This window comes from Rattus norvegicus, chromosome 5, assembly GCF_036323735.1.
Source record: "Rattus norvegicus strain BN/NHsdMcwi chromosome 5, GRCr8, whole genome shotgun sequence".
Taxonomy (NCBI): domain Eukaryota; kingdom Metazoa; phylum Chordata; class Mammalia; order Rodentia; family Muridae; genus Rattus; species Rattus norvegicus.
Window position 1 is genome coordinate 89,184,309 of NC_086023.1, and position 12,415 is coordinate 89,196,723.

The following is a 12,415-nucleotide window of genomic DNA, read 5'->3' on the forward strand; positions in this document are numbered from 1 at the left end:
GCACCTAAAGAAATGTTCAACATCTTTAGTCATAAGGGAAATGTAAATCAAAACAACCCTGAGGTTCCACCTCACACCAGTCAGAAAGGCTAAGATCAAAAACTCAGGTGACAGCAGATGCTGACGAGGATGTGGAGAAAGAGGAACATTTCTCCATTGTTGGTGGGATTGCAGACTGGTACAAGCATTCTGGAAATCAGGCTGGACGTTACTCAGAAAATTGGACATTGCACTACCTGAGGACCCAGCTATACCTCTCTTGGGCATATCCCCAGAAAATGCTCCAACATATAACAAAGACACATGCTCCACTATGTTCTTAGCAGCCTTATTACAATATCCAGAAGCTGGAAAGAATCTAGATGCCCTTCAACAAAGGAATAGATACAGAAAATGTGGTATATCTAGACAATGGTATACTACACAGCTATCAAAAACACTGAGTATGAAATTCATAGGCAAACTGGAAAATATCATCCTGAGTGAGGTAACCCAATCACAGAAAAACACACATGGTATGCACTCATTGATAAGTGGATTTTAGCCCAAATGCTCGAATTACCCTAGATGCATAGAACCAGTGAAACTCAAGAAGGATGCCCAAAATGCAAATGCCTCACTCCTTTAAAAGGGGAATAAGAATACCCTTGGGACCTGGGGAGGAGGGCCCAGGAGTGGCAGGACCCCTGCGCCTCAGACACTGCCGGAACCTGAAGGAAACAGACCAGATAAACAGCTCTCTGCACCCAAATCCCGTGGGAGGGAGAGCTAAACCTTCAGAGAGGCAGACACGCCTGGGAAACCAGAAGAGACTGCACTCTGCACACACATCTCGGACTCCAGAGGAAAACATCAAATGCTATCTGGAACCCTGGTGCACTGAAGCTCCCGGAAATGGTGGCGCAGATATTCCTGGTTGCTGCCGCCACAGAGAGCTCGTGGGCAGCACCCCGCGAGCAAACTTGAGCCTCGGGACCACAGGTAAGACCAACTTTTCTGCTGCAAGAGACCTGCCTGGTGAACTCAGGACACACAGAGGCAGAATTCCTCTAGGACCAGGCATGTCCTGTGTTTACCCGGAGTGCCACACCCGTGGATCCCAGCCCACAGCAGCTCTCTGCTCCCAGACCCCGTGGGAGAGAGACCTCACCGCCTGGTCAGGTGGGCACTCCTGAGGCTGCAGAGCGGAAGAGACCACCAACACTGCCCACCCCTGCCCACATCCCTGGCCCAAGAGGAAACTGTATAAGGCCTCTGGGTTCCCGTGGAGGAGGGCCCAGGAGCAGGAGGACCGCTGCGCCTGAGACACCGCTGGAACCTGAAGGAACAGACCTGATAAATAGTTCTCTGCACCCAAATCCCGTGGGAGGGAGAGCTAAACCTTCAGAGAGGCAGACACGCCTGGGAAACCAGAAGAGACTGCACTCTGCACACATTTCGGACGCCAGAGGAAAACACGAAAGGCCATCTGGAACCCTGGTGCACGGAAGCTCCCTGAAACGGCGGCGCAGATCTTCCTGGTTGCTGCTGCCACAGAGAGCTTGTGGGCAGCACCCCACGAGCGACTTGAGCCTCGGGACCAAAGGGAAGACCAACTTTTCTGCTGCACGTGATAACACAGGCCCACAGGAACAGCTGAAGACCTGTAGAGAGGAAAAACTACACGCCTGAAAGCAGAACACTCTGTCCCCATAACTGGCTGAAAGAAAACAGGAAAACAGGTCTACAGCACTCCTGACACACAGGCTTATAGGACAGTCTAGCCACTGTCAGTAATAGCAGAACAAAGTAACACTAGAGATAATCTGATGGCGAGAGGCAAGCGCAGGAACCCAAGCAACAGAAACCAAGACTACATGGCATCATCAGAGCCCAATTCTCCCACGAAAACAAACATGGAGTATCCAAACATACCAGAAAAGCAAGATCTAGTTTCAAAATCATATTTGATCATGATGCTGGAGGACTTCAAGAAAGACATGAAGAACTCACTTAGAGAAACACAGGAAAACATTAATAAACAAGTAGAAGCCTACAGAGAGGAATCGCAAAAATCCCTGAAAGAATTCCAGGAAAACACAATCAAACAGTTGAAGGAATTAAAAATGGAAATAGAAGCAATCAAGAAAGAACACATGGAAACAACCCTGGATATAGAAAACCAAAAGAAGAGACAAGGAGCTGTAGATACAAGCTTCACCAACAGAATACAAGAGATGGAAGAGAGAATCTCAGGAGCAGAAGATTCCATAGAAATCATTGACTCAACTGTCAAAGTTAATGTAAAGCAGAAAAAGCTACTGGTCCAAAACATACAGGAAATCCAGGACTCAATGAGAAGATCAAACCTAAGGATAATAGGTATAGAAGAGAGTGAAGACTCCCAGCTCAAAGGACCAGTAAATATCTTCAACAAAATCATAGAAGAAAACTTCCCTAACCTAAAAAAAGAGATACCCATGGGCATACAAGAAGCCTACAGAACTGCAAATGGATTAGACCAGAAAAGAAACACCTCCCGTCACATAATAGTCAAAAGCCAAACGCACAAAATAAAGAAATAATATTAAAAGCAGTAAGGGAAAATGTCAAGTAACATATAAAGACAAACCTATTAGAATCACACCAGACTTTTCGCCAGAAACTATGAAGGCCAGAAGATCCTGGACTGATGTCATACAGACCCTAAGAGAACACAAATGCCAGCCCAGGTTACTGTATCCTGCAAAACTCTCAATTAACATAGATGGAGAAACCAAGATATTCCATGACAAAACCAAATTTACACAATATCTTTCTACAAATCCAGCACTACAAAGGATAATAAATGGTAAAGCCCAACATAAGGAGGCAAGCTATACCCTAGAAGAAGCAAGAAACTAATCGTCTTGGCAACAAAACAAAGAGAAGAAAAGCACACAAACATAACCTCACATCAATTATGAATGTAATAGGAAGCAATAATCACTATTCCTTAATATCTCTCAACATCAATGGCCTCAACTCCCCAATAAAAAGACATAGATTAACAAACTGGATACGCAACGAGGACCCTGCATTCTGCTGCCTACAGGGAACACACCTCAGAGACAAAGACAGACACTACCTCAGAGTGAAAGGCTGGAAAACAACTTTCCAAGCAAATGGTCGGAAGAAGCAAGCTGGAGTAGCCATTCTAATATCAAATAAAATCAATTTTCAACTAAAAGTCATCAAAAAATTAAGGAAGGACACTTCATATTCATCAAAGGAAAAATCCACCAAGATGAACTCTCAATCCTAAATATCTATGCCCCAAATACAAGGGCACCTACATACGTAAAAGAAACCTTACTAAAGCTCAAAACACACATTGCACCTCACACAATAATAGTGGGAGATTTCAACACCCGACTCTCATCAATGGACAGATCATGGAAACAGAAATTAAACAGTGATGTCGACAGACTAAGAGAAGTCATGAGCCAAATGGACTTAACGGATATTTATAGAACATTCTATCCTAAAGCAAAAGGATATACCTTTTTCTCAGCTCCTCATGGTACTTTCTCCAAAATTGACCATATAATTGGTCAAAAAACGGGCCTCAACAGATACAGAAAGATAGAAATGATCCTATGCGTGATGTCAGACCACCACGGCCTAAAACTGGTCTTCAATAACAATAAGGGAAGAATGCCCACATATACGTGGAAATTGAACAATGCTCTACTCAATGATAACCCGGTAAAGGAAGAAATAAAGAAAGAAATTAAAGACTTTTTAGAATTTAATGAAAATGAAGGTACAACATTCCCAAACTTATGGGACACAATGAAAGCTGTTCTAAGAGGAAAACTCATAGCGCTGAGTGCCTGCAGAAAGAAACAGGAAAGAGCATATGTCAGCAGCTTGACAGCACACCTAAAAGCTCTAGAACAAAAAGAAGCAAATACACCCAGGAGGAGTAGAAGGCAGGAAATAATCAAACTCAGAGCTGAAATCAACCAAGTAGAAACAAAAAGGACCATAGAAAGAATCAACAGAACCAAAAGTTGGTTCTTTGAGAAAATCAACAAGATAGATAAACCCTTAGCCAGACTAACGAGAGGACACAGAGAGTGCGTCCAAATTAATAAAATCAGAAATGAAAAGGGAGACATAACTACAGATTCAGAGGAAATTCAAAAAATCAACAGATCTTAATATAAAAGCCTATATTCAACAAAACTTGAAAATCTACAGGAAATGGTCAATTTCCTAGACAGATACCAGGTACCGAAGTTAAATCAGGAACAGATAAACCAGTTAAACAACCCCATAACTCCTAAGGAAATAGAAGCAGTCAATAAAGGTCTCCCAACCAAAAAGAGCCCAGGTCTAGATGGGTTTAGTGCAGAATTCTATCAAACCTTCATAGAAGACCTCATACCAATATTATTCAAACTATTCCACAAAATTGAAACAGACGGATCACTCCCGAATTCCTTCTGTGAAACCACAATTACTCTTATACCTAAACCACACAAAGACCCAACAAAGAAAGCGAACTTCAGACCAATTTCCCTTATGAATATCGATGCAAAAATACTCAATAAAATTCTGGCAAACCGAATCCAAGATCACATCAAAACAATCATCCACCATGATCAAGTAGGCTTCATCCCAGGCATGCAGGGATGGTTTAATATACGGAAAACCATCAATGTGATCCATTATATAAACAAACTGAAAGTACAAAACCACATGATCATTTCATTAGATGCTGAGAAAGCATTTGACAAAATTCAACACCCCTTCATGATAAAAGTCCTGGAAAAAATAGGAATTCAAGGCCCAATCCTAAACATAGTAAAAGCCATATACAGCAAACCAGTTGCTAACATTAAACTAAATGGAGAGAAACTTGAAGCAATCCCAATAAAATCAGGGACTGGACAAGGCTGCCCACTCTCTCCCTACTCATTCAATATAGTTCTTGAAGTTCTAGCCAGAGCAATCAGACAACAAAAGGAGATCAAAGGGATACCGATCGGAAAAGAAGAGGTCAAAGTATCACTATTTGCAGATGATATGATAGTTTATTTAAGTGATCCCAAAAGTTCCACCAGAGAACTATTAAAGCTGATAATCAACTTCAGCAAAGTGGCTGGGTATAAAATTAACTCAAATAAATCAGTAGCCTTCCTCTACACAAAAGAGAAACAAGCCAAGAAAGAAATTAGGGAAACGACACCCTTCATAATAGTCTCAAATAATATAAAGTACCTCGATGTGACTTTAACCAAGGAAGTAAAAGATCTGTACAATAAGAACTTCAAGACAATGAAGAAAGAAATTGAAGAAGACCTCAGAAGATGGAAAGATCTCCCATTCTCATGGATTGGCAGGATTAATATAGTAAAAATGGCCATTTTACCAAAAGCGATCTACAGATTCAGTGCAATCCCCATCAAAATACCAATCCAATTCTTCAAAGAGTTAGACAGAACAATTTGCAAATTCATCTGGAATAAAAAAAACCCAGGATAGCTAAAACTATCCTCAACAATAAAAGGACTTCAGGGGGAATCACTATCCCTGAACTCAAGCAGTATTACAGAGCAATAGTGATAAAAACTGCATGGTATTGGTACAGAGACAGACAGATAGACCAATGGAATAGAATTGAAGACCCAGAAATGAACCCACACACCTATGGTCACTTGATTTTTGACAAAGGAGCAAAAACCATCCAATGGAAAAAAGATAGCATTTTCAGCAAATGGTGCTGGTTCAACTGGAGGTCAACATGTAGAAGAATGCAGATCGAACCATGCTTATCATTCTGTACAAAGCTTAAGTCCAAGTGGATCAAGGACCTCCACATCAAACCAGACACACTCAAACTAATAGAAGAAAAACTAGGGAAGCATCTGGAACACATGGGCACTGGAAAAAATTTCCTGAACAAAACACCAATGGCTTATGCTCTAAGATCAAAAATTGACAAATGGGATCTCATAAAACTGCAAAGCTTCTGTAAGGCAAAGGACACTGTGGTTAGGACAAAACGGCAACCAACAGATTGGGAAAAGATCTTTACCAATCCTACAACAGATAGAGGCCTTATATCCAAAATATACAAAGAACTCAAGAAGTTAGACCGCAGGGAGACAAATAACCCTATTAAAAAATGGGGTTCAGAGCTAAACAAAGAATTCACAGCTGAGGAATGCCGAATGGCTGAGAAACACCTAAAGAAATGTTCAACATCTTTAGTCATAAGGGAAATGCAAATCAAAACAACCCTGAGATTTCACCTCACACCAGTGAGAATGGCTAAGATCAAAAACTCAGGTGACAGCAAATGCTGGAGAGGATGCGGAGAAAGAGGAACACTCCTCCATTGTTGGTGGGATTGCAGACTGGTACAACCATTCTGGAAATCAGTCTGGAGGTTCCTTAGAAAATGGACATTGAACTGCCTGGGGATCCAGGTATACCTCTCTTGGGCATATACCCAAAAGATGCCCCAACATATAAAAAAGACACATGCTCCACTATGTTCATTGCAGTCTTATTTATAATAGCCAGAAGCTGGAAAGAACCCAGATGCCCTTCAACAGAGGAATGGATACAGAAAATGTGGTACATCTACACAATGGAATATTACTCAGCTATCAAAAACAACGACTTTATGTAATTCGTAGGCAAATGGTTGGAACTGGAAAATATCATCCTGAGTGAGCTAACCCAATCACAGAAAGACATACATGGTATGCACTCATTGATAAGTGGCTATTAGCCCAAATGATTGAATTATCCTAGATGCCTAGAACAAATCAAACTCAAGACGGATGATCAAAATGTGAATGCTTCACTCCTTCTTTAAACGGGGAACAAGAATTCCCTTGGCAGGGAAGAGAGAGGCAAAGATTAAAACAGAGACTGAAGGAACACCCATTCAGAGCCTGCCCCACATGTGGCCCATACATATACAGCCACCCAATTAGACAAGATGGATGAAGCAAAGAAGTGCAGACCGACAGAAGCTGGATGTAGATCGCTCCTGAGAGACACAGCCAGAATAAAGCAAATACAGAGGTGAATGCCAGCAGCAAACCACTGAACTGAGAATAGGATCCCCGTTGAAGGAATCAGAGAAAGAACTGGAAGAGCTTGAAGGGGCTCGAGACGCCATATGTACAACAATGCCAAGCAACCAGAGCTTCCAGGGACTAAGTCAATACCTAAAGACTATACATGGACTGACCCTGGACTCTGACCTCATAGGTAGCAATGAATATCCTAGTAAGAGCACCAGTGGAAGGGGAAGCCCTGGGTCCTGCTAAGACTGAACCCCCAGTGAACTAGACTGGTGGGGGGAGGGCGGCAATGGGGGGAGGGTTGGGAGGGGAATACCCATAGGGAAGGGGAGGGGGAGGGAGATGTTTGCCCGGAAACCGGGAAAGGGAATAACACTCTTAATGTATATAAGAAATACTGAAGTTAATAAAAAAAAAAGAAATTGAAAAAAAAAAAAAGAAAAGAATACCCTTGGGAGGGAATAGGGAGGCAAAGTTTAGATCAGAGGCTGAAGGAACGCCCACTCCGAGCCTGCCCCACGTGTGGCCCATACATATACAGCCACCAAACTAGATAAGATGGATGAAGCAAAGAAGTACAGGCTGACTAGAATCTCTGTAGATCTCTCCTGAGAGACACAGCCAGAATATGGCAAATACATAGGCGAATGCCAGCAGCAAACCACTGAACTGAGGATGGGACACCCGTTTAAGGAATCAGAGAAAGGACTGGAAGAGCTTGAAGGGGCTTCAGACCCCATATGAACAACAATGCCAACCAACCAGAGCTTCCAGGGACTAAGCCACTACCCAAAGACTATACATGGACTGACCCTGGGCTCCAACTGCATAGGTAGCAATGAATAGCCTAGTAATGGCACCAGTGGAAGGGGAAGGCCTGTGTCCTGCCCAGACTGAACACCCAGTGAACAGGTTTGTTGGGGGGAGGGCGGTAAGGGTAGGAGGATGGTGAGGGGAACACCCAAATAGAAGGGGAGTGGGAGGGATTAGGGTGATGTTGGCCTGAAAACTGGGCAAGGTAATAACAATTGAAATGTAAATAAGAAATAACCAATTTAATAAAGATGGAGAAAAGGAGAAAAAAAGAAAATATCATCCCCTTATGTGCTATACAAATAGTTGAAGGTTAATTAGCAGAGTAACTGCATATAGTAATTCTGCCAGTTCCCTTCAGACAAAAAAAAAGTAAAATGGACATACTTGTATTAGGTAAGTAGCAGGCCTTTATCTATGAATATGTGACCATTAGGCTTTTCATTTATGAAACTGGAAATTCAAAAATGTATAATGTAGTCATAGCATATGATTTGGAATCTGGGTTGAGACCCTTGTTCCAGTAGTCTATTGCTAGGCTGAATTGTATGAACTTCATTTTTTCCCTTTTGAACAATGGGCTTAATCTCTGCTTTCTTTAGCTACCATAAAATTGCACAGAAAAAGTGTGATTAAGTAGTAGCTGTTGTTACTAACCCTGTGATTTTTTTGAAAAACAAAAAGAAAATTAAAAAAATAGAAAATATCATCCCAAGGTAACCCAGTCACATTAGAACACCAGGGTGTGCACTTATTGATAAGTGTATTTTAGCCCAAAAACTTGGAATACCCAAGATACAATTCACAGACCACATGAAGGTTAAGAAGAAGGAACCCCAAAATATAGACGCTTCAGTTCTTCTTAGAAGGGGAAATGAAATACTTATAGGAGGAAATATGAAGACAAAGTATGGAGCAAAGTATGGAGAAAGGTTCTGAGTTTCCTAATTATAAATCATTGGTTGAAAAGGAGACAAACCATGAAAGGGGAAGGTGAGAAACTTCCTCTTCTTCCCTGGGCCACAGCCAGAGGAACTACTTTTTCTTCCCCTGTCTCAACCAACTGCTCAGAGTCAGAGCCGGGAGAGAGTGCTCAGGAGGGTGGGACTAAGAGAACATGTAGGTGGTTTGTTTTTCTCTGGATGACCTGGCTGAACCTAAAGGATTTGGAGTTTTCAACAGGAGGGCACAGGTCTTAAGTCAAGGGGTCTCTCTGTCTCATCAAAGAGAGCCACTGATCAAGACAGGGAAATTTTTCAATGTGGCTGGGATCTCCAGTCATCTGGATCTACATGGCCTGAATTGTCACTTGACTAGTTGACCCCGAAAGAGGGCCAATCAATTTTATACATTTGGTGTTTTCTATGCAAGAAACAAAGGTTATATTTGACCTTATCTTCAAAAACTTCCCTTGAGGTGCTGTGGACACCTCTGGCTGTCACTGCTTGGGAAACAACTCAGACATCATCATTGCAAGAGCAGCACCAACAGCCATAATCAATTCCAGAAATGGGGGAGAGCAGAGCACAGGTGAACTGCTCAGCATGACTCTTGAGCCTGCAGTAAATTGTGTGCTGTGCTGGGGGCAGTAGAGTCCAGGGTTCTAGGGCAGCTCACTCCCACTTCCATTTTATCTAACCAACAAAACTGACAGAAACACAAAGAAGTACATATTAAAGACAACCAGCGATGGCCACCACATATTCCTACACTTGAAAATACACTCATTGATAAGTGGCTATTAGCCCAAATGCTTGAATTACCCTAGATCCCTAGAACAAACGAAACTCAAGACGGATGATCAAAATGTGAATGCTTCACTTCTTCTTTAAATGAGGAAAAAGAATACCCTTGGCAGGGAAGGGAGAGGCAAAGATTAAAACAGAGACTGAAGGAACACCCATTCAGAGCCTGCCCCACATGTGGCCCATACATATACAGCCACCCAATTAGACAAGATGGATGAAGCAAAGAAGTGCAGACCGACAGGAGCCGGATGTAGATCGCTCCTGAGAGACACAGCCAGAATACAGCAAATACAGAGGCGTATGCCAGCAGCAAACCACTGAACTGAGAATAGAACCCCCATTGAAGGAATCAGAGAAAGAACTGGAAGAGCTTGAAGGGGCTCAAGACGCCATATGTACAACAATGCCAAGCAACCAGAGCTTCCAGGGACTAAGCCACTACCTAAAGACTATACATGGACTGACCCTGGACTCTGACCTCATAGGTAGCAATGAATATCCTAGTAAGAGCACCAGTGGAAGGGGAAGCCCTGAGTCCTGCTAAGACTGAACCCCCAGTGAACTAGACTATGGGGGGGAGGGCGGCAATGGGGGGAGGGTTGGGACGGGAACACCCATAAGGAAGGGGAGGGGGAGGGGGGAGGGGGATGTTTGCCCGGAAACTGGGAAAGGGAATAACACTCGAAATGTATATAAGAAATACTCAAGTTAATAAAAAAAAAAAAAGAAAAAAAAAAAAAAAGAAAGAAAATACCAATGGAATTTGAGGACTTCTCACATGGATCAGTGGCTGTGTCTGGTCTCTTCTTTGTGTATTTAACAGAAGGCACCACAACCAGACTTACCTCTGAGGGTGACAGATGAGGTGACATTCAATTTTGTTCTCTTTTGGGGTAAGGGCAATGAATTCTGTCATGCAGTAGGCAGCAAAGGGATCAAATGGAGTTCCAGGGTTCTGGAACGCCTCAGGTTGCACACCCCTTACGAGTCTGAGTGCAGTAGTCTTTTTCTCTCACAAGGACTTCAAGACCTCTGGCATCCTGAGGTATGGTCTTTGGGGCTTTTTCTGGAATTTCTAGAAATGTTGTAGGTATCCACCAGAGATGATCATTTGCACACACATTCAAGTCAATGAAGACTTTGTTAGCTGGCCAGCGACTAACCTGGGTGTTTGGGACTGGAGTGTAATCCTAAGCCTTTCTTAGCATGAGCTTTTAAACACAAAACTCCCTTTTCCTGTTTGTAGCTGGCAGACATGAAATCAAGAGCTATTCCTGGCTGGCTCAAAATCCACACCAGGGCACAAGATAGGATCCTGCTTTGTGCTAATGTCAGGAGGAAAAAAAAATCCCCTCTGTCCAGTGTCATCAGGTTAGGAATTATGCTATTACAAAGACTCACTGGACCTGGAAGAATTCCTTCCTCTGAAAGCAAGTTTCTGCCCTCTTGTGGCAAGGATCCATATCACATGCACTGTCCAAGCAGAAGTGGGCAAAGAGAACTGTTCTGAGATGGTCAGGGACAAGTCAATGAAAAGGGTGCTGTCATTTGTGAAGATGTAGTTGTAGCTCTGCTGAGGTGTGTGAAATAATAGCAGGGGGTTCTAGTAAAAAAATGAAAGAAAAATTTGAAATGTAAATAAGAAATACCCAATTTAATAAAGATGAAAACAAATAAAATAAAATACATTGTGCATGAAGTGAAGCCTAAAATTTAATATCACATGTAATTTTATTTTTTCAATTACTGCTCCATAAAATTGTTAAACATACAAGTTATAAATTTTCATAGACAGATGATTAATAAATAAATATATGAACTTTTATATATAGACCCTCTCATATTAAAATTTCTTTTCTAGAATGCTAAAAAAGAAAATTTAGAATTAAACACAAAAATAAAACAAACTATGTGTTATATGTAACACTGTCAATATGAAGCCACTTGTCCACAGGGAGGTAGAAGGAATACTTTATGTATATTTAGTGTATCGTTTATGCTAGAGCCACTGGGGAAACTGCCTTGGAAGGACAGAGTTCTGTGTGCAGATGGTAGGGTATTTTAAAAATAAGATCACATAGCATTTGCCATGTACTTGCACCATGTGTACACATGCACACCCACAACCACTTTTACATCCCATTAATAAAAAATAATTTTATTATTTTAAATAATAATATTAAAATTAAAAATACAGCCAGTTTTTTGTCCAATATATTATGACATACTTTTGATTTATTTCCCCCTATAGTTCATAGATAATTAAAGCTCAATCAGCTTGAAACTTTTCCTTAACATGGATAGTGGCTTTTTCTTTCTTTTCTTTTTCTTTCTTGCTGTTTAGTTAGATTTATTTTAGGTCACTGTACAACATGGACTTTACAACTTCTTTAATATTTGCTTTAATACATATGTATGTAGAGCTGAAGATCTGACTAGATATATTTACTTTAAAATGATATGGAGATATAATAGGACTATGACATGTATTTTTTTAAATATGGAAGACAGGATTGATTAAGGAGTAAAGTGGAACACTTTCAAGGGGTGACAATGGACAATGGCCAAAGAGATAATTTTACCAACCTATTTTTCTTTCTTTTTATTGCAAACAGATTTTTTTCTCACATGATATGATCTGATTATGGTTTTTACCACCTCTAATTGTCCTAGTTCCTTCTCACTTCCCCTTTCATCCAAGTCCAACTTTCCGTCTCTCACTAAAAAAGAATAATCTTATCTAAGAGATAATATTAAAAATAACAAAATAAAACATGATAAAAAAAT

The 12,415-nt window shown here is 41.3% G+C and overlaps 1 non-coding gene across 1 annotated transcript; it reads left to right on the top strand.

The window, feature by feature from the left end:
• The first annotated feature begins 8,179 nt into the window (after positions 1–8,179).
• Mir3084c (microRNA 3084c) lies at positions 8,180–8,248 on the top strand. The gene has a single exon (NR_128676.1). It is a non-coding gene; the product is annotated as a microRNA 3084c (primary transcript).
• Positions 8,249–12,415: the final 4,167 nt, after the last annotated feature.